The 23,148-nt window shown below is 45.6% G+C and overlaps 1 protein-coding gene across 8 annotated transcripts in view; it reads right to left on the reverse strand.

The window, feature by feature from the left end:
* Positions 1–20,346, reverse strand: part of CUL1 (cullin 1) — a 93,297-nt gene extending 72,951 nt beyond the window's left edge. The window contains exons 1-2 of one of the 8 annotated variants that reach the window (XM_035699737.2): positions 19,906–20,179; positions 18,357–18,421 (exon numbers count right to left, since the gene is read on the reverse strand). The gene's annotated coding sequence lies outside the window, so the exon portion shown is untranslated. Of the gene's footprint in view, positions 1–18,245; positions 18,422–19,422; positions 19,575–19,668; positions 19,814–19,905 lie in introns of those variants that run through there. The other 7 variants (XM_049094627.1, XM_025434022.3, XM_035699738.2 and 4 more) reach the window with 7 other exon arrangements.
* Positions 20,347–23,148: the final 2,802 nt, after the last annotated feature.

The following is a 23,148-nucleotide window of genomic DNA, read 5'->3' on the forward strand; positions in this document are numbered from 1 at the left end:
AGTGCAGTTTCCGAAGAGGGAAGTGACACGTCTGATGGGACTCTGACGTGACTTTGGAGGCGTGAGCCGGACAGCTCTGTGGACCTGGGATCAGAGAGGACCTACAGGCAGAGAAACGACCTGGGAGGTGATCAGAACTGAGTGAGCGGCTGGACCTGAACATCTCGCAATGGGAAAAGGCAGGGCAGCCGCCTGGAGCCCCCCCAAGCAGTTGCTGCGGTAGCAGGGGGCCACTGTGCACATGGGTGTACAGGGGGAACGAACGGCCTCCCCACATTTCTCTCGGGATTCCAGAATTTGGCAGACCTGGCACTAAAAATTCAAAACAACTTAACTCTTGCTGATGGGAACGCTCCATGACACAAATGGTCACTTGGCTGTGTCTGACATCGTCACAGATGCTTTTACCCTTTGACCCCACAATCGCACTTCTAGCACTTTAGCCCCCAAATAAATCAGCCCAAATCCACAAGGGGTTGTAAACAGTTTAGTCACTGCAAAAGCCTGGAACACCTGCCCCCCACCCCCACCCCAAATCCATCCCCAGGGGTCAGAGCCAAATGATGGCACATCCATACAATGGAACGTTGTGCAGTCACAAAGGCAGGCGGCCCACCTCCACGGGCTAACACAGTTGAGTTCTCGGTATACACATTAACCGAAAAAAAATCATGGTTCCTTATGGGCACGAGGGGAGTAAATACCAACATGCAGCTATAGTTTTCGTTTTCAAAAAGAAAAGAAAAAAAAAAAAGGCTAAACCAAAACCTAAGTGTTCCCTCCAGGGGAAGGCGGAGGTGAGACTTCAGTGCGGGCAGGTCCACAGGCAAGAGAATTCAGGGGCCCTGTGATTACAGATGGGAAAAAACTACAAGTAGTTTTCACTAACCTCTAGCTCAGCAATTCCTCCAGTCATGAACATGGGCGACAGACCACAGTCATTTTAGCAGTACCCCTGACTGTACCACCAAGAAATGCACAGATATTTTCATTATCCTTTGCCAGTTACTGCCAGGATCATTTATGTTCACTGATACTTTGGAATTAGAGCAGTTATGAAACCCACTCAAATCTTAAGTAGAACATCAAATGTTAATGTGTGTTAATTCTTGGTGGTAGATGTGTTTGCTATACTTTGATATCTTTCATGATTAAAAAAAGTTATAAAAATATCTGTGAGCCATACTTGGCCTAGGGATCTCAACCAATTACATCCTCTACTTTAGGCAATCACATGGCAACAATATAACTGTAAAGTACTTTTTTTTTTTTTTTAAAGTAGGCTCCACGCCCAACGTGGGGCTCAAACCTATGACCTCAAGATCAAGAGTCACATGCTCTACTGACTGAGCCAGCCAGAGCTCAACATTATAATTGTAAGTAAATATGAGCTTATAAGCACAAAGTCTCATGGTAGTTCTAGGTGAAATGATAATCATCCAGATGCTCATAAATCTGCCCACATGAAATTTTTAATATCACTAAATTCAACACTCACTGAAAAAGTTCTCATACTGGCAAAACCCCAGGGGTTGAAGGGAGTTAAAGAGAAACAACCCAATGAAAGAAAGGTGATCTTATTAGGGGAAATGTTAAGAAGGGTAAATCTAGAGGGAAAATGAAGAGCTTAATTTTAATATATTGAATGTGAAGTGATTTTAAAAAATAACACCAAAATGAAAATACCCAAGGTGGTTAAAAAAATATAGAACTGTAGCCCAAAGGAAATCACACCTGAAAAAATTAATTTAGTAATTCACAAAAAAGTTGTTGGCATCAACACAGATAAAATCTTCAAAGCATAAAGAACAAACTTAATAAAGATGAAGAGTGAAGCTTCTATTTAAAGGGCACAGGAAAAATGGGTCCCTGCTCTCGTCCCCCAAAAACAGTGCTGCAAGAGACAGGGAACGCACAAGTAGGAGAACCAGGAAGCCAGAAAGTAGAAGCCAGAGGAGGATAGTTTTATGAAATCTCTAGTCTTTGACCGTGTCAAAAGTCTGGGATAAATCAAGAAAAAGGTCTATGATGAGAAAGTCACTGATGGCAGCAATCCCAGGAAATGGTGTCTTCAGGAATATAGCTCCAACAGAGTAGAAGCCAAGCTACACCGAGGTGGAAATGGCCCACAGAGAGTGATGTGAGACGATGCTAGACCCATGCTGGCACTAGATCCAACAGAAGCCTGCCTCTCTTGGTATCTGGGGTCACACGAGGGTTCTTGGACTAGCTGGGATAATGTGCTTATAACCCCCATTCAACATGACAAAAATCAAAGCGTGTGCAAGACACGAATTTTCCTTTTAAATTATAAAGCCAGCATACTAGCATAAACATTACAAACTTATTGAATAAGGACATGACAACTATCATGCTTCAGCTTCCAAAACTAACCACGTACCTTATTCAAAAATAATGTACAACCACATCTCTAATATAAAGTTGACTATATTTTGCCTGCATTCATGCTCATGAGGGGCCCCTCTGATGAGCTCATCCAGATGACTCTCCAACTCAGAGCACCGCCCCCACCATGAGACAGAAAATACTACGCCAACCCTACAAAGAGACAACTAAACAGAATCAAAATCCAGTGAGCACTGCTAATCAGATTCACTTAGAAGGTAACATTTGGTTCCTTCGATACTGTCCGTTCTAATTCTGCTAACTCATTTTAAACTAAAGACTCAAATACCCACTAGAGATTTAGATGAGACATCAGATGTTAAAATGCCTAGTTCTATACCTGGTACAGAGTAGAACTTCCCCAAATGATAGCTTCCTTTCTTTCCTCTGAAGTACAGTAAAGGTTGTAGGAGATCATCCTTAAAGACTCCTCTAATTCACCTGATTTTAGCCAGAAAATGATTAAAACCCATCAAATGCATAAATATACAAGGACTCCTTTAATATGTTGAAAATCATTCATGTAGTTTTTGTAAAACTTTCCTTAAAAATAAAAGTGGAGCAAAACTATGAAACTTTCAGAAGGTAACAGGAGAAAACCCAGATGACCTTGGGTGTAATGATGCCTTTTTGGACACAATACCAGACCCATAATCCACAAAGGAAATCACTGACAAGCTGGGCTTCATGAAAATAGAAAACTTCTGATCTATGAAAGATAATGTCAAGAGGATAAGAAGACGAGCCACAAGGTGAGAGAAAGTATTTGTACAAGACACATTTTATAAAGGACTGCTAATCAAAATATATGAAGAACTCTTAATTAAAACTCAGTAAACCACTTGGTTAAAAAATGGGCCAAAGATCTTACCAAAGAAGACATACAGAGGGCAAACAAATAGATGAAAAGATGTCCCACATCATGTGTCACCAGGAAATGAAAACTAAAACAAGAAACCACCACACACCTGTTGGAATAGCCAAAATCTGCAACACTGAGGCTGACAAATGCTGATAAGAATACGGAGCAAGAAAAACGTTGCTAGTGGGAATGCAGAAACGATACAGCCCCCTTGGAATACAATTTGGTGGTTTCTTAGAAAACTAAACATTCTTTTACCATAAGATTCAGCATGTACACTACTGGGCATTTACCTAAAGGAGATGAAAACTTACATCCACACAAAAACCTGTATATGGATGTTTACAGCAACTTTATTCATAATTGCCAAAAGTTGGAAGCAACCAAGATGTCCTTCAGTAGATGAATGCATGAATAAATTGTGGTCCACCCAGACAATGCAGTATTACTCTTCACTAAAAAGAAATGAACTGGGCAGCCCAGGTGGCTCAGTGGTTTCGCGCTGCCTTGGGCCCAGGGTGTGATCCTGGAGACCCGGGATCGAGTCCCATGTCGGGCTCCCTGCATGGAGCCTGCTCGTGTCTCTGCCTCTCTCTGTGTGTGTCTCATGAGTAAATAAATAAAATCTTTAAAAAAAAAAAAAAAAGAAATGAACTATCAAGCCAAGACACAGGGGAATTTTAAAGGCATATTATGAAGTCAAAGAAGCCAATCTCAAGAGGCTACATACTGTATGATTCCAACTAAACGACATTCTGGAAAAGGCAAAACTACAAAGAGACAGTTAAAAGGTCAGTGGTTCCCAGGGATTTGGGGTTGGGGGGAGATAAACAGCAGAACATAAAGTAAACTACAGACTTTGGGTGATCATGATGGGTCAGTGTATGTTTGTCGTTTTAACAAATGTACCACTCTGGTGCAAGATGCTGATAGCAGGGTGAGTCTGTGTATATGTGGGGCAGGGGTACATGGGAAATCTCTGTACCTTCTTCCCCTTTAATTTTGCTGTGAACCTACAACTGCTCTAAAAAAAAACTCTTTGTGAGGAAAAAATGAAAGCAGAGGCTCATTTTTTATTTTTATATTTCACTCATGAAATATTGTGTTTTATAATCTGGAAAACATATAATCTGGAAAACATGAGTAAACAAAAAGCAACTATCAAATACTGTATCTGCTTATTTCCTGAATTCAAAATTAGGCTATTTTGCTCATTATTGTTATTTGAGTAATGGAGGTCTCAATAAGTGAATTTCCCACTTCTGTTACTATAAAAATGGAAGAGGCATCAATAACTAAAGGTTTTTCTTTGTAAACTGAAAATCTCTTCCAGGCCTGTTCTGTGGCTGGAGGGCAGGGGCCCTGTCCACAGCTGAATCCTCAGCACAAGGCCTGGGCACACTGCAAGTGCTCCAGGAATATTGGGGAACTTACTCATCCAAGGATTTTAAGAACACACCTGAATCCCTGAGGACACTTAAACAAAAACCGATACAGAAACCCACTCAGCCTATCAGCATCACAGAACTACTACAAAGTAGAGAGAGAGGCTGCATCCAGCAGTTGCCGACGTGTCTGTTCGTTTTGTCAGGGTGCAGAAACAGTGCGTGGGAGAGAAGGGGGGTACGACATTTACATGATGAACAGTAAGGTATGATCATGAAACTAACTACTGAAATAAGCCATAAGCCGAGGAACAAGGCCAGGACCCACAACTGCAGGGCAAAGGGATTTCAGGTTCCATGGGCTGGTTTCTCTGTCTGCCTTCTCCTGCTCTCTAAAAACCAGCAGAGGTTTGCAATTAGCAGGCCTTCAACCTTACACTAAATGAATTAATACAGTTGCATTCTCATGTTCAATCTTTGTCTTTCTAATTATATAATATAAATATATGCACATGCTAATTCAATTCATTCCGCAACACACCCACACACTACTTTGTAATTATGAGAAATTTCAGATGTCATTAAGTACAGAATTTTCTCCTATGAACAACTTAGGAATTAAACAATTTTTGTTCTTAGGCCTAGGTACTTGAAGAATTCCTTAACATAAGAGAGTCCTTCTAAATCCTAAAAATCCACATCACTGAACTTCAATTCAGGCAGCACAGACTCCTCTACTTTATCACGTGATCTCCAAGTAGGGTGACCAAAGCTTCAGTAGGGTTTAGAAAACTGCACAAAACACACACACACACACACACACACACAAAAGAAAACTGCACAAGACCAGACGTTTATTACTTAACAGGTGCACGACAGACAGATTTGTCCACAGAAACTAGTTTCCACGGCTGAAGACTGAACTTCAGATCTCAGCTTTGGCACGAGGCTTTTATAAGCACATTTATTCAAGGATCTCACTTGGCGCTGGCATTTCATTTCTGAGCATTTTCGTTCTCTTTAAAAGAAAGAAAAATGGTATTATACTTCGTCAGGATTATCGACATGTATTGTTTTTCAAACTGAGGCCTGCAATCCAATAGTGTGTGGGTCATGAAATCAACTCAGTAAATGGCAACTGGAACTTCTTAAAACAGTGAAAAAAAAAAAAAAAGAGCTCGAAGAACACAACAGGAAGGCAAGTATACGCAGTGCATCTTTTATTTTTATTAATTTTTTAAAAAGATTTTATTTCTTTGACAGAGAGAGAGAGAGCCAGAGAACACAAGCTGAGCAGGGAGCCTGATGCAGGGCTTGAGCCTTAAACCTGGAACTCCGGGATCAGGGCTTGAGCCAAAGGCAGATGTTCAACCAACTGAGCCACCCAGGTGCCACCAGTGCATCTTTTCAGTTTGCCAGTGTGTGTCTGGGGTTCTCCCACAACATGTGTTTCTTACTGTAGAAACAACTTGAGAAGCGTGGATCAACATTACACGGGACAGGACTTTTTAAAATATTGTAGTTAATATATAAACGTATGTGGATGTTTGTGGTACTTCAAACTTCTAGCTTCACAACTCACTGGCTGTGTGGGCTAGGGCAGATTCCTGACCTTCTGTGCCATAATAATCTGTAATGGGGTTAATAAGGGTACCTATCTGACAAGGTGGTTGAAAGGAACGGATGAGTTATGTAAATAAAATATTTAGAAGAACAGCTGGCACAGAGTAAGCACTTGCTACTATTCTATTCATACTAACATTTCCACAAAGGTTATCAGATATCCCTGATAATCCTAACAGCAGTACACCAATTTAAAACATAACAAAAACTCAGGGGAGAAATGCCAAAGCCAGTATGTTTTTTTTTTTTTTTTTTTTTTTTTAAGTCAAAACAAGGTAAACTAATGTTGCTTGAAAATTTCTGAATACCCTTGAAATAGGGCAGTACTTTCCAAAGATTCTCATGGAAGTGTGTCTGTCATCAGAAGGTGGGAGCTCTGGGGGCACCTGGGTGGCTCAGTTGGTGGAGTGTCTGCCTTCTGCTCAGATTGTGATCACAGGGTCCTGGGATCGAGCCCCCTGTTGGGCTCCCTGCTCTGTGAAGAGTGCTTCTTCCCTTTCCCTCTGACCCTCCTCCCCACTTGTGCTGTCTCAAATAAATAAATAAAATATTAAAAAAAAAAAAAAAAGGTAGGAAGCTCCCAGGAGCTTCCCACCTGGGGATCCAGCCAGGAGCAGTTGCCAGAAGTTCAAACTTTCCTTGAAATCTTTTTTCTTAAAACTCACCGGAGTCTTTCATTCTATCACCGAATGGGTTTAACAGAATGCTTTAAAATGTCAGCTTGCGAAATGTTTCTTATCTTATTAGTTAATGGGCAAGCTGCTGTCATACTGAATCCACTGAGTTTGGAAAACCCACTACTCATAAGAGCTTTCACTGCTTATCAACACCCAAGAAATTTCCGTCTTGGTGCCACAGCATTTTCAGGATCCAGACTGACACAGACACACAAATCCAAACAGCAAGTCAAGATTCCCTCCTGAGATGGCCAGGACACTGGTGGTACCGGAAACATATTCAGGCCACTGAGGATGTATATCCAGACCTGCAGCTAGGGTGGCACAATCACAGGCCGCAAGCAGGTACCCAGTCTCTCCCTCTCCCGGTGAGGTGCAGACCCAAGGGCTGCTGCAGGAAAGGGTGTTTTACCACAACCGCTATAACTTTCATTTAAACGAAGTTTCTAAAATCTTTTTTTTTTTTTTTTAAAGATTTTATTTACATATTCATGAGAGATACAGAGAGAGAAAGGCAGAGATACAGGCAGAGACAGCACAGGCAGAGGGAGAAGCAGGCTCCATGCAGGGAGCCCGATGTGGGATTCGATCCCGGGTCTCCAGGATCGCGCCCTGGGCCAAAGGCAGGCGCCAAACCGCTGCGCCACCCAGGGATCCCAAAACGAAGTTTCAACTCATAGTCCCCACAATGCCCTTCAACTCATTTCCAAATTTTCCGCAAGTGTGGTGAACAGGTTGCCTTCTAGTGGGTGAGTGCTAAATGAGTGGCTGGTGAAAGCCACCCCATCTCTAGGTGAACCAGTCACCTAATCTGGGGTTTCTCAATCATCACTTCTCTTAATTTTTAATTAATACTAAAAAAATCAACCCTGAGGGCACCTGGTCACTCCGTAGAGCATGCAACTCTTGATCTTGGGGTCACAAGTTCAAGTCCCACATTGGATATATATTACTTCAAACAAGCAAGCAAACAAAAAACCTTAAAAAAAAAAAAATCCAACCCTGAGCCAAAATTCTGGTCAGCCACTTTCCCTGGCTAAGCAAACTTTCAAAGACACTTCACATTTCACTCCAAATTGGTTTAAAAAGGCTAAACTGGGGGCCTGATTGGCTCAGCCGGTTAAGCGTCCAACTTTTGATTTTTGGCTCAGGTGGTGATCTTATCAGGGTCACTGAGATCAAGCCTCACACTGGCCTCCTCCCTGGGCATGGAACCTGCCTAAAATTCATTCTCTCCATTTCTTTTCTTTCTTTCCTTTCTTTCTCTTTCTTTCTTCCTTTCTCTCCCCACCCTCCCTCGCCCCATTAAAAAAAAAAAAGGATAAACAGTCCAACCTCAAACTCTGATTTACAACTTTTACATTCTGATTTGTTTTGAATACATTTTAACAATTTATTCACCCTCCTGAAGATACCAAAGGAAATCAAGAATCACCTTCCTTTAGATGAAATGTTCCCAGTGCGTGAACCAATCTTGATTTCTAAGGTTACTCTGAGCTTGATGCCTCCTACTGCTCCCATGGGTCCACCTGTCAGAGATCCGCACTCCCTTCTGTGCACATGATCAGCTGCTGCACAGGATAAGCAGCTTGCTGAGAAAGTTCTTAGTAGCTACTACAACATCAAGTACTTGTATTTTCTGACATTATAAATACAGGAGAAAAGGTATGGTGATGAAACGTAATACACAAGTGTGTGTATATAAACCTGGGCTTTGAGTCAATCGAATGTAAAATTAAATTCAGCCTCTCGATTATTTGAGTAGATCTTCTAAGCCCATGAAAACATGCCATTCGAGGATAACCTTCAGTAACAGAGGGTTTGTGGGGTGTTTTTGGAGGCAGGTGGGAAAGTTTTTTTTTTTCTCTTTTAAATCTAGTTCCCCACCTTGACTCAAAACAATCTAGCTATATCCATAACAAAGGGAAAAATGTAGTAAACCCAAAACAACAGCTTCCCTTAAGAGGATTCTGAAACACCTCTAATGCTAGATTCCTGGCCTGTTCACTTTTTTTTTTTTTTTTTTAAACTGAACTGCTCCAAGTCAAGATTATCTCCTAGTTGCAGAAATTTGTAGCGAATAGTTCATTTCTCTCACAGGGTATATACAACTAACTGGTTTTTGTAGTCACCATAAAACTGGTGTTTTTTAGATTATTTAGGGGCAGAAGAAAACAAAAAAGGCTCTCTTGCACCTCTACAATAATTAAAATGCACACATAAATATGAATAAAGAGGGCACGTGGGTGGCTCAATCAGTTACCTATCTGACTCTTGGTTTTGGCTCAGATCATGATCCTAGGTGAGATGGGATCTTAGGCTCTGAGCTGAGAGCAGAGCCCACTTAAGATCCCCCCCACACACACACACACCATGTGCTCTCTCGCTCTCTCAGATAAATAAATCTTAAAAAAAAAAAAGAAAAAAAAAAAAGATACTCCAGAGGGCTTGGGTTTCAGAAACAGCTCAATCTTCTAAAATAAAACTTACACATCAACACTGCAAAGAAACCAACTTATGCAAGGTATAAGTGCAATGAACTATATAGAAAGAAGCACATGCTGCCAAGGGAGTCATCCGAATGTGTTTTAAAATTACTTTTCACTACAGCCATTAAGGGAATCTACTGTCCTAGTTACTTACACACACACACACACACACACACACACACTCACCTAATAGATCTACCAAAAAGACAATGTGGATGTTTACCTTATACCACAGCTAAATGGGCAAAAGGAAACTTTAGTGTAATATGGCTTGTTGGTTAGTCTGTGAATTCTTTTTTTTTTTTTCAAAGATTTATTTATTTATTCGTGATAGACATAGAGAGAGAGAGACAGAGAGGCAGAGACACAGGAGGAGGGAGAAGCAGGTTCCATGCCAGGAGCCCGACGTGGGACTCGATCCCAGGACTCCAGGATCGCGCCCTGGGCCAAAGGCAGGCGCTAAACCGCTGGGCCACCCAGGGATCCCTGAATTCTTTAACCATAGACATTTTCCAAAAACTAGCCTTATCAAAGGAAAATTTCTACACTGCGGATAAAATCTCAAAGTTAACAGAACTCCCCCAAATTGGTTTGATTTACTGAAATTCCATTACATTTTATCATAGAGATCGTATTCCCAGTTTGAAGAATCAAGACAGGACAAACAGCCAGAAACATACCCAGCGGCCTGCTGTCGAGTAGGCCAGGCAGCATGCTAGCTTTGTGCCCAGAGTTGGACTGGCAGTACTTTTTGGAGCTTCTGGGGACGGGGTGGGGTTGTGAGGTAAAGGATGGTCAAGAACCAAAAGTAGAGGGGATCCCCGGGTGGCTCAGTGCTTTAGCGCCTGCCTTCGGCCCAGGACATGATCCTGAAGTCCTGGGATCGAGTCCCGCGTCGCGCTCCCTGCATGGAGCCTGCTTCTCCCTCTGCCTGTGTCTCTGCCTCTCTCGCTCGCTCTCTGTGTCTCTCATGAATAAACTCTTAAAAAAAAAATCTTAAAAAAAAAACAAAAGCAGAGCCCATGCTACCAAATCACGGCAACTCCAACGGCTCTCGTCTCCAGACCCACACCAAATCTTGAATATGGGTGAAGTAGTATGAGGAGGTACAAGTGACACAAAGCTGGTGCTAGAACTCCAAGAGAAGGTGTGAGTACAGAGCACCGTGAAGAAAGGACTGGTAAGATTGGGTAGCTCACTGGACATGGACAGGAGGGGAACACACTGGTCTCAAGATGCTCGCAAGAGGGAAGCAAGAGAGGGGAGCCTGGGGCAAGTGGAGCCAGAAGGCAGGGTGGCCGGGCTGGACAGAGAGCAGGACAGGAGAGAAGCTCAGCAACAGGCCGGTGAGCCAACAGCTGGAACTATCACATCTGCTTTGGCCCCAACAACTGGAAAGCCCCACAGCAAAATAAACTAGAACAGAGAATCAAGTCATAGAGGGTTCTCCTGAATGGACGTCCCTCAGGAGAAGAAAAGATATAACACAGAGGAGCACAGTATTCTCTGCGGAAGCGAATGTCGAGAGATCTTTCTAGAAGAAAAAGGCTCAGCGGAGAACTTTGGGCATCGCTGCATGTTGCATCCCTCTCCTTCAAAGAGGCTGAAACGCTCCAGAACACAGACCTTCTCAAACCAACCTGATCTAACGTTTCCTGTGAACACAGTTCACACTGGAAACCATTGAGCTAGAAATGCAGGAGAATCAGTCATGCACCAGGGATGAATCTAGGAGAATAAAGAGACATGAAGTCTGATTTCTGGTGGACTGAAATGCTTTTTCAGTAGAGGCAGTTTAGAGTTTTAAAGGAAAAAAAAATTTTTTTGGAAATATCTTTGTAGTTAATGTCATAAACCAGTCTTTTCCAGGTTTTAAAAGTACTTTTAATACAACAGCACCAAGAAAACGTGAGTGATGCACACTTTGGTTTTATTGTTGTTCCTCAGCAGTGATTATAGATTAATGCAATCCACGCACCTAAAATTTTTTTAGATACTTCCTATAATAGCATGTAGGATTCAGACATGGAATAAAGTGAAGCAGAAGTTGTTTCTGGACAACTACACATATTACTGTATTCATGGGGATCCCGTCACTTCCCACACTGCTCCAAAGAACACAAGCATTTCCAGACTTGATCAGTGCTTCAAGTCAGGTCAAAAATGAACGTGTCGATTTACTACTACTACTTGCTACTGCAAGGCACTTATTTTTCACATTCTAGATTCTAATATCAGGATGTGTTCCACAAAACAAAATGCATTCTTTACTAAGATGGTGGGGTTTTCTTCCCTCAAAGGCTATACTCAGGGTATTGACATACCCTGCAAGAACCAATCTCCTGTAAGATATACATCTCCCTGTGAAGGCAATGTATATTAACCTATGTAAGGTCATACTCAATATGCAACCCGGCATTTCCTAAATTTATTTATTCACGATCTTCCCACCCAACCTCCTACCTTATGAGTCTCACAGATCATAGACGGGCAACTATTGCTCTAAACAAATAAATAAAAATACTGAAAATGCAGTCACGTGTGGAGGAAACGTGTAGTAAAGTTGAGCACTGTCATTCTAAAAATAGTGACCAAAAAATAAACCAACAAAAGCAAATGAAGCTTCATAATATAAGAGTGATTATATGCATGACAGGCTCACCAGAGAAAGGCCGCAGCTAAAATGCAGACATTAAAAACCACCCATTCATGCAGAGTCCCCCTACACAACATTTCCGAAGGTGCCACCCAAGGGAGAACTCTGGGCAGACTGCCCAAAAGGCTGAGCATCTTCAGCATCACTAGGCCTTGCCCGGCTTTGTGTTTTTCCGGTCCTCCTGTTGGTAGTGTTTCTTCAGCGTATCAAATAGCAGACCCAGACTGGGGGAGTCTCTGAACACCAGAAAGACGTTCCGGGACCGTATCCACCGCTACCATCAACCAGGGACAGAGAGAAAAGGCTTCGGTCCAAAGTGGGGCTTGTGCAAGCAGCAGAGAGCCGAGGGGGAGGAGTTCCAAAGTCACCAGCATGGCTTCGGCCCCACCTCTGGCACATACATACTATACATACTAGGTGCCAAGTAAACAGGGGTTATTATTTCCTGTAAGATGGACCTGCAAGGAAATCTCTCACAGATTTGAAATCTTCAACATGGTGGAAGTCCGAAGAAACCACGCTTGGACTTTCTCTTCTCTACGTTCCTGCAAGCTAAAGGCGCCCCCAGCCCTCCATCTACCCTGGAGAACTGCCCCTTTCCCCACGTCCTGACTTCTGGCTGTTCCTCAGGCACACTTAACTAATTTCTACATAGTAAAGGTATTTTATTCTTGGTATTCGGTGTACCTCTTTTCTCATCATTCCAAAGGCATTCCCCATTTGTCATTTAGAATACATTTCTTAAGTCGATGGAAACATTTCAATTTTCCAAGCTATAGCACAAGGTATGGCAATGAAGTTTTCTTCCAATTTTTAGCAAATTTATATGAAGCATAACGACAATAGGTTTAAACATTCAATTTAAGGGGCATCTGGGTGGCTCAATGGTTGACCGTCTGCCTTTGGCTCAGGTCATGATTGATCCTGGGGTCCTGGGATCGAGTCCCACATCAGGCTCCCCATAGGGAGCCTGCTTCTCCCTCTGCCTGTGTCTCTGCCTCTCTATGTCTCTCATGAATAAATAAATGAAATCTTTAAAAAAAAATTAAAAATGCAATTTAAAAACACACCTATTATTACTAGAAGTTATGAAGTAATCATAAAAGAATAGGAAGTTCACAGTATCACTAAGAAAAGCTTCCACACTCAGTACAGAATTTGGTGGTATAATTTAATAAAATATCAAAACCTAAGTGAATTTTGTGCAATTAAGATGGTTTCATGGAAAGCGCGAAATCCGCAGGGACCTGAAGTAGCTGAAGGCTGAAGAGGTGGAGGGGAGGCAGTCCTGCCCTCACGCACTGAACCCTCCATGCTAGCTTGGTCCCAGCTCGCCCAGACAGGGACGGCTCGCAAAGCCACTGCAAGGCCTTTCCAGCGTGACACCAAGCAGAAACACCTCACTGGCAAGGAGTCACACTCCTTGGTTGTTTTCTAAATATATGGGCACTGCAGAAAACTGGAGGAAAAAAAATGAAAACAAGAGTAGCCTAAAAATAATCCATAAATCCACTGCTCAGAGATAATCACTATTATCCTCTTGGTTTAGGACTTTTTTTTTTAACGTATATACTCACCAACAACCCAAAATTTTAGATGTGACATATATTGTTTTATAGCATGTTTCTGTCATTTAATATTTATTGGATAATAGTTGAATACAGAATCACAGATGCTAAGTTATCTAAAAATGATCAAATAATCATCCTTAATAGCAAAAAACTGAAAACACATGCTCAAAAAAGGTGTTAAATAAGTGTCCTAGTGACAGAGTATTAATCTACTAATCATTTTCTTTTCCTGGACAAAATTTCAGAAGTGGATTAGCTATTTCGAAGGGCACACATATTTGTAAGCTTTTGTCATGTACTTTTTTTTAAAGATGTTATTTATTTATTCATGAGAGACACAGAGACTGAGAGGCAGACACACAGGCAGAGGGAGAAGCAGGCTCCTCGCGGGGAGGCCAATGCAGAACTCGATCCCAGGACCCGGGGATCACAACCTGAGCCGAAGGCAGAAGTTCAACCACTGAGCCACCCAGGCGTCACTTGTCATGTATTTCTCTCAGAAAAGTCACACTAAATTACATTCTTTCTAGCAACGTATGAGTGGGCTCGTTTCTCCATACCCTCACCAGAAGTGGTTTCTTTTTTAAGCTTCGCCCAGTATGTAAGAGCAGCATCTCACTGATGGACATTTCTCAAAGGAGTACTGCTGGTGAAGCTGAAACTCTTCATGTTTCCTCCTTCTTTTATAAACTGCCAGTCTGCCCACTTTTTGTCCATGCCAGAGGAACGGGTCTTCTTTATCATCTTGGTTTATAAGCCCTCTTTTGACAGTAAGGAGAGTTAAATTGCTTGTAAGTTACAGTAGTTCTCAGTTTGCCACTTGCCCTTATTCTGTTTATGGCACTTTAGCATACAGAAGCTTAATAATTCTGACTTTTTTCCTTTACAGAAATTTTTTCCTTTACAGTTCCTACTTTGGGTGTTGTGCTGTCAGCCTAAAATCATCTGTATTATCTTTTGTTTCTTAAAACATTTTTTGGAGGACACCTGGGTGGCTCAGCAGTTGTGCGTCTGCCTTCGGCCCAGGGTGTGATCCTGGGGTCCTAGGATCGAGTCCCACATCGGGCTCCCTGTGGGGAGCCTGCTTTTCCCTCTGCCTGTGTCTCTGCCTCTCTCTGTGTCTCTCATGAATAAATGGATAAAATCTTAAAAAAAAAAAAAATCTGAGAATGATATTAAAAAGCACACAAGTTTACCAAACTAAGATTACAATCATTTTGCACCACTTTAAATATTTTCACCAGCGCATACACACCTTAAGCACACAGATTTTAAATGGTTGCATGGATTTCATACAACCTGTTTTCCAAAATATTTTCTCACACAGGCCTTTTTAAAAATTGCAACTTGTGGGGCACCTTGGTGGCACAGTGGGTTAGGGTTAAGCTTAGTCTCGACCCAGATCATGATCTCAGGGTCATGAGATGGAGCCCTGCACTGGGCTCTGCACTCAGTGTGGAGTCGGCTAAGACTCTCCCTCTCCTTCTGCCCCTCCCGCTCATGCTCTCTCCCTCAAATAAATTAAATTAATAAATTGTATTTATTTATTAGACCTGAACGGTGTTAAAATGGGTTTTATAAATTTGTGCCAATTTAATGATGGTCTGAGGTTCCAGAACTTTCATTTCTATCCCATCAGTGCCCAATTACTCTCCTTCAGCGTCTACCAGTTACTGAAAGACCAAGAATAAGCTCACGCTTGGTGATCAACCGAGTTCTGCATAGTGGGCTCCGTCATAGTCATTGACTATCAATCCTTAAAGCATTTTCATTCCGATCTCTTCTCCCCTTCCCCTTTCATATAAAACACTGAGGAAGCATCTGGTTGTAAGGGGGAGCTCTGAAGTCCCCCTGCCCTGCTTCAGGCTTCACCACCCACTAGGCCTGATCTTAACCACCAGCGGCCTCAGTTTCTCCACCTATACGTTGTAAGGTGGAACCAAGGACGGTACTTAACACTCCCTACAAGAAGTGAAAGCCCTGGAGGGGATTCCACTTACTCGATCCACGTTTCCCAAGGGAAAAAATTTAAATGAATCTCAAACTTAGGCTTCACAAGTCTGCTTTTCAAACATGAGTAAGATTATGCTTTAGAAAGAAGACAGTTTTCCAAATGCTGTTAAAAGCGATGACATTCCCACACTTTGAGAAGGCCTAAAGAAATCTTAAAATAGTATCAATTAAAAACCATCTTATTTTTTTTTTTTTTTTACAAATGAGGAAATATAGGCCCAGCAAAATTAAGCTTGAATTAGACCTCAGGTCTTCTCTACCAAGCAAAATGTTCTATGCAAAATGTCCTAAGTAAAAATAAATGAACGAATAAACAACAGACACATGGCTGGAAAATATCTGTATGAATAAATGTTTTAACATCATTAAGTATCATAATTCTGTTTACAGCACGCATTATCAAATGTACATGTTATAAACAGGGAGCTGAAAAGTCCTCAGTAATAGAATGGAGTTAAGGGTTTTACTCAAATATAATGTATTCTTCATTTAATGTTTACTTCTCAGTTTTGAAAAGCAAACAAATACACCTTACTGAGAAAATACTAGGTAACAGAAAAAAGAGCAAGGTGAGCCTAGAACTGGCCCTTAAAAATGGTAAACTTTTTTCTAGGCACATCTACTAAAAGACAATTCGAGGGCAGCCTGGGTGGCTCAGCGCCGCCTTCAGCCCAGGGCCTGATCCTGGAGACCCAGGATTGAGTCTCACGTTGGGCTCCCTGCATGGAGCCTGCTTCTCCCTCTGCCTGTGTCTCGGCTGTGCTGTCTCTCATTCATAAATAAAAAATTAAAAAAAAAAAAAGACAATTCGAAACAAGCCTATGGTCCCCCAAAGACATCATATTCCAGACTGACTCAACTGCTGAGGACAGAAGACCTGTGGCTTTGGAAGCCATGTAAGGCTGAAACAGCAAAGAACAAAAATACACACACATTCCTAAATTTGGGGGGCCCTCATTTTTAATTTGAACGGCAAGTAGCAAGTCAATTTAAAGTGCTCATTTTGGGGTGCCTCGCTAGCTCAGTCAGAAAAGCACTCCACTCCTGATTTTGGGGTTGTGGGTTTGAGCCTCACATTGGGTGAAAAAAATAAAAATCTTAAAAATAAAATAAAGTACTTCATTTTAATTTTCCAAGTTCAAAGAAAGGTACACTAAGCCTGCTGGGTATACTGGAGGTAAATTTCTGAACAAAGGCCCACAAGGATCCAAGAACGGCCTCTCTTGCAAAAGAGGTCACATCAGACTCCAGTAGCACCGGCACCGCCGGGGCTGGGCGTGCCCTATCTCTACAACAGGGAAGAGCCTCAGCTACCAAGGGATTTCATTTCAAAAGCAAGACTACAATATTTAACCTGGGGGCAAATACTTCAATCCTCTGCTGGACAGATTAGATAGATAGATAGATAGATAGATAGATAGATAGATAAATAACTAGCTAGCTGCACCTTAAAACTAGTTCCCAAGGAAAAAAGCTAATTGAAGTTTCACCACTTGTTAACACTTTCCTAGATTCCCACTGCTGAAGAAAACCTGAGTATTTTTCTGTTGGGGCACTATATTGGATCCAACGATGACCCCAATGATAATAAAACTTTCATTCTTACCAGCATAAGCAGGGTTTTCTGCAGCCCACATCAGAAGTGGTCAAACACTGGGTATCAGAATCATTCCAGATTTACTCATTCAAAAGACAACTGGGATACCAAGTTCCATGCTACTTTGGGGAGGCAAAAGGAAGGCATATCCCCTACCTTCAAGGAATTCATAGCCTGAAATGCATAAAGGCTGCAATGACAACACTAAGTTAATCACCTCTAGCAGACAATATTCAGCAAGAGGCAAAGGAGTCTTAGGGGCTGTGACATGGAAGCAGACTGCAGAACCAGTACAGCCATTCCTGTGTCCCTCTGGCCTCTTGATGTGGCCTCCCAGACATTAGGACTGAGAGACACGGCTGCAAGGACCTGAGCATGTGGCTGAGAGAGGGAGGGTATTCAAAATTAAAAGCCTAAGCCTGTCTACAGTGTCTCCTTTTTCTTTTCGGCAAAATCGTTTTTAAAAGACGGTGCCGACGAGGAAAAAAACGTCTAATATTTTCAGAGAGTAATTCTCTCAGACTTGATGCGCAGTCTCCCGAAACCTCCAAAAATGGGCACGGTGGGGTTTAAAGCTTGCGCGCTTGGGAACTGGAAATGCGGTGCTATTTGACTTAACGGGGAAAGCAACAAATAGCACTTCCACTTAAAAAAAAAAAAAAAAATCCTAATATTCAAGCACCCTTTTTTAAACAAAGAAAACCCAAAATTCCTTTTTCCACAAAACGGCTGGTTTTGCTTTTCAACATTTCCGCTCTCGCTACACAAAGCCATAAGCTCTCCAGCGTTTCAGAGAATCAGGTAGACAAGGGGGAGGAGGTGTTAAACTTAGAACTGCACACGCTGCGGCGGGGCGTTTTGGGAAAGGGTTAGGTCCCACACACTCAGGGCTCGAGGTAACAGCGAATTTAGTCGCCCTTCTGTCACTCCGCTAAGAGCGTTTCCAACAACAGCGTGGCCACTTACTCCACTCTTCACTTTGTCTCAAACGCCACACTCCAGGGAAGGGGCAATTACACGCAGCAGCAAATACAGGACTTGAGGACGCCGACTGCAATTCCGTATTTGCACACTTACCACCGCTAACCCCAAACTACGAACTAAAGAGCAACCGCCTCGTGATCCAATCGGAACAGAGAATCCTGTTTTTGGCAAGAGAGAGAGAGAGAGAGAGAGAGAGAGAGAGAGAAAACCCTCAACTTTGGGGCTCAAGTCTCCAGGAATGTTCCTCAAGCGCCTCCCTCTCCCTTTAACCATGTGGGCCACCGACCCCGGCGCGGCACAGGTGGGGGGGGGGGGCCGACCCCGCCCGCGCCGGGTTACCTGCGGGGTCAGCGCGCGCTCCCGCCGGGCGCAGGGCCGGGGGCGCGCCGAGGCCCGGCCCGACTCGCGGGCGCCTGGGGGGGGCACCGGGGGGCGCCGGGGGTCACCGGGGGCTCCGTCCCGCCGGCCGCCGCGCCCGCACCCGCGCGCCTCCCCGGGCCGAGCGGCGACTGTTGCCCAATAATCGCGACCTGCCCCGTCGCAACAATGCGGGGGGGACCCCGAGAGCAGAGCCCGGCTCCCGCTGCCCGGCTCCCCGGCTCCCCGGCGCGCGAGCCCTGCACTTTCTTGAGCGCGAGTCGGAGGGGGAAGCGCCGCGCGGGGGACTAGCGGCCCGGGGGGGGGGGGGCGAGCCCGGGCGCCCCGAGGGGCCGCCGCACGACAGGCCGGGCCCGGTCGCCGCCGGGGGAGAGGCCGGCGCCACAAGGCCGGCGCCTCTGACGCTCAGACGCGATGAATCGGGCTTTTTTTTTTTTTTTTAAATCCCCACCCCGCGCCCCAGTGCGTAGTCCAGGCCTGGCCGCACCGAGCCCGCGGCCCGCGCAGGCCGCAGCCGGCCGGGGTGACTCAGGCCCGGGCCCCGCTCGCTCCCCTCGCGCCCCGGCGTCCTCCGCCCACGAGTCCGCCGGCCCGGCCGCCATGCCGGCCCGCGGCGCCTCAGGCCTCGCCGGGCGCCTGTGCTCGGCCGCCGCGGCCCCGTCACTGCGACACCGCGGCTCCGGCCCGGGCCTGCGCCGCCGCCGCCGCCGCCGCCCGCCCCACCCGCCCCACCCGCCCCGGCCCCGGCCCCGCGCCGCCAGGCCGCCCGGCCGCCACTCACCCGCATCTCCCTGCGGCCTAGAGGGCTCGGCGACGCCTCCGCCTGGCCGCCGGGCCGGCCCCGGTCGCCTCCCCGTCCCGCCGACGTCTGGCCGCGTCCCTCAGCGCGGGGCCGCCCCGCCTGGAGCTGCGCGCGACACGGCGCCCGCCTCCCCCGCCTCCCCCTGCCCGCCGCCGCCGCCGCCCGCGCCGCGCAACCTCCGCCCTCTCGCCTCCCCTCCGCCGCTCCCCGCCCTCCCGGCCTCACCGGCTCCGGCTCCCGCGGGGGAGAGGCTGCGGGGGGAGGGCCGGAACGCGCCGCCATCGGCGTCCGGGGCGGGGGAGCCGGGAAACCGCCGCCGCCATCTCCTCACAAGCCCGCGGCGCGGGAGGGGCCCGGAAGCCTCCCCGCGGCGCGGCCCTGCCCTGCCCTGCCCTGCCCTGCCCCCGGGGGCGCCCCCCGCGCCCCCGCGCCCCCGCGCCCCGCGACCGGCCGGCTCCCTACCTGGACGCCCGCGGCCCCGATCCTCTCCGGGCGCCTCCCGAGACCCGGCTTCCCGCCACTTCGGACCTCACGAGGAGGGGTCACCTTTCTAGGTCACGGGGGGGCGGGGAGGGCACCCGCGTCTGGAGGAGCGGCCCCGAAACACCCTCGAGGGGGGCCTTGCGCCTCCTGCCTCCGGGGGCGGGGGCTCCGAGCCCCGGGACACCTGCGGCCCTGCAGCCCGTACCTGAAAGCCTGGGCCCAGCGGGGCGCGCCCCGCTCCCGAGGGAGCCTCCCCCCGAGAGAAACGCGGCGAGGACGCTGCCCTGCGCTGAACGCTTCAGCCAACTCCGTTTGGGCCCGCGACGAGGAGACACCCATCAGGACGCGCGGGAGGCTCCCCAGGTGTGCGTGGTCGGCGGCGACCTCAGAGAAAACGTCTTCACGTGTCCCCTGGAGCCGCGAACGGCAGCCAGGTGACATCAACGGGCGCTCGGGGCCTCGGGGCCTCGGAACGACTCTAAAACACTAATTTCGGCAGCACAGCCAGCCGCCGGGCGCCTTCCGAGGGGGACAGAGGACGGGGCAAGCACGCTCGCCTGCGACGACCCCCGCCACGGACCAGGGAGCCGGCCCACCCCGCGAACACGCGAGGAAGGATTCCCAATTGGCCTATCTGGGCAAAAGATGTGGTGGATGTAACTTCCTGTTTTGCTTCAAACTAAAACAGAACAGGGATTCTGCTACGAGTACCTTGGGGTGCACGCCCTAGGCCTACAACACAAAGCTGCCCCCAGAGCCCACAGTTTATCCTCAGTAATAGGGGTTTTCCTTAGAAGAACCATCCCGCCGGTGCCATGTGGTTCCTTCTATCGAGATGTGGTCTCTGGGAACACCGAGGTGCCTTTGGAAGTACTGCACTTCCCCAAAGTGTGTAACCTCGGCCTGTGCAAGGGTGTCAAAATTCTTGGTTTATCTCCTATCCTTATAAATAACCTAGTCAAAAGAACACTTACATCCATTTAGCCATGTTTCGTGGGCACATGGTAAGACTGGAAGTAAAAATGCAAGGCTTGTCCCCGTGGACAGTGCTTTCCACGACACATATATGGCTTCCCGTTTACAGCTTTCATTTCTTCCCTTTTCCCTTTTTACTGGAACCTGAGCTTTCCTCAGACAATAACCCATCTCATCCCCCATAACCTGTGTTCTTCAATATTCTCATTCCATACGGCCTCCTTGCCTGGCACCTCACACAACTAATGTACCAGCTGAGTGGGCCACCTCTCCCTTTACTGTGTATCCCATTCTCTGCTTTTCTTGGAGAGAAGTATTTCATCCACCCATACCACCCTCTCCGCTTCTCCCTGCCTTGGTCCAGGTTGTTGACTTCCTTCTGTCCTTTACTCTCTACCCATCTGCACTATCATTCTTAGCAGTTAGACTATTCCATTGGCTTTTATTGCCCCTTCACAACCAGGCTGCATCTACACCCCTCCTACTCTGGGCGTGTGACCTTGCCTTAGACCTAACAGATCAAGGCCATCTACTCTCTTTTCACTCCAAAAAATCCTTTCCCCATCTTCTCTACCCCCATCTTGGCAAAATTGATGTCCTCCTTTCAGATGACACGAAGTTTGGAGGGATGAATGACCTGGGTAGATGTCAGAATCAAAACTCAAAATAGTCTCAGACTAGAATATTAGGCCCAAACCAATGAAATAAAATATAACTTTTTACAATATAACCTTATGATATGATGAAGTTTTAGATTTAGGCAGACCCTGGTTTATATCCAGACTCAAACTATGTTTTCCTCTAGTTAAGTCAGCTGTTAGAATGGCGGTAAAAAGCCCTACCTCTTAAGGTTGTTGGAAAGAGTAATTCCTCTAAAATCCCAGCATAATTCCCAAACACTAAGTATTAGTTCCCTTTCTTTCCTTGTCTCCCATAAAGTATCTTCCATTTTCTAAATCCTGGGGGCCTGAAAACTCAAAATTCTGGCTCATTTACCTTGTACCCCAGAGCTGGTCACCACATCCTAGAGGAATCCTCTATTTTGGCTCAGTCTGTGAGGTCAGACATTATCATGATCATACCCATCTTCCAGTGAAGAATCCTAGGACTCAGAGAGATAGTAGGCAATTTGCTTCAAATCACTCAGCTTGGTCAGCAGCATAACCTGATCCAGTAATTCCCAGGTCTATACACATCCACTAGTTCACCAAGATATATTCCCACACCTATATTGTTCCTTTAACCTTCTAAATGATTTTCCTGGTTCTGATCTCTTGTCTGTCCTTCCAGCCTGTGCAGTGACTGACTACGGAGGATTCTCTCCTAGCTGATACCTTCATCACTATATCTTTGTCCTTTCAAACTTTTTAATGTCCCCCCCCCCTCCCCACACACACACGCCACTGTTCATAGGGATCAGTCCAAGCAAGCTCTGACCTGGCATTTAAGATTGGCCACAATCTTGTCCTAGCTTACTTTCCCTAATTTATTTCTAGCCACCTCCCAAAAGGAAGTCCCAACTTCACTCGGTCTTGTTGGGCCTACTGTTGGCTCACAAATACCAGTCTTAAATCACTATTTACAAGTGCTTGCTTCCTCCCTTAACCAGAAATAGTTCCCTCTTCCTTTCGTACATTTGTAAACCCTGCTCTCTTTTTGAGATCCAGCTCACACCCCTCCCTCCAGGAAGCCTACGCTGCACCTTCTACCCAGGCTTTTGTGATCTCTTCCTAATTGCTGACTTCTCACATGTGCCTTTAAACTAGATGGTCTGTGCCTTGGGTCGTGCAGTAATTCCTGGGGACTTCAATACTGATTTCAAGGCTCATTCCAAATCTACTGAGTCAAAATTGGGTGGGCAGGGACAGGGAGGGAATTTGAAACTGTCAGAGTTTATATCCTAGTTTTACTACCTCTGGGTAGCATTAAGTAAGTTACTTAACCTGTCTGTGCTTCAATTTCTTCATGCAGGAAAAGAGGGTGATAATTGTGCTTCATATGAGGTTGTTGTGAATTAAATATCTAATGAACATAATCGATAATAATGATGACGATGATGATGACGATGATGAAGAAGAAGGAATTACCCAGAGCCAGTCTAGTGACCTGAGTTTTGGGAACCACTGATTTAATAATGAACCTTCCTCTGCCAAAGTTTCGAATATTATGACCTTAAAACTTCTGGTATTAGCATTATGACATATTACAATAAGTCTTATTGGTTTTGAAACTGTATTTTAAGGAAGA

The sequence above is a fragment of the Canis lupus genome, chromosome 16 (genome assembly GCF_003254725.2).
Source record: "Canis lupus dingo isolate Sandy chromosome 16, ASM325472v2, whole genome shotgun sequence".
Lineage (NCBI taxonomy): Eukaryota > Metazoa > Chordata > Mammalia > Carnivora > Canidae > Canis > Canis lupus.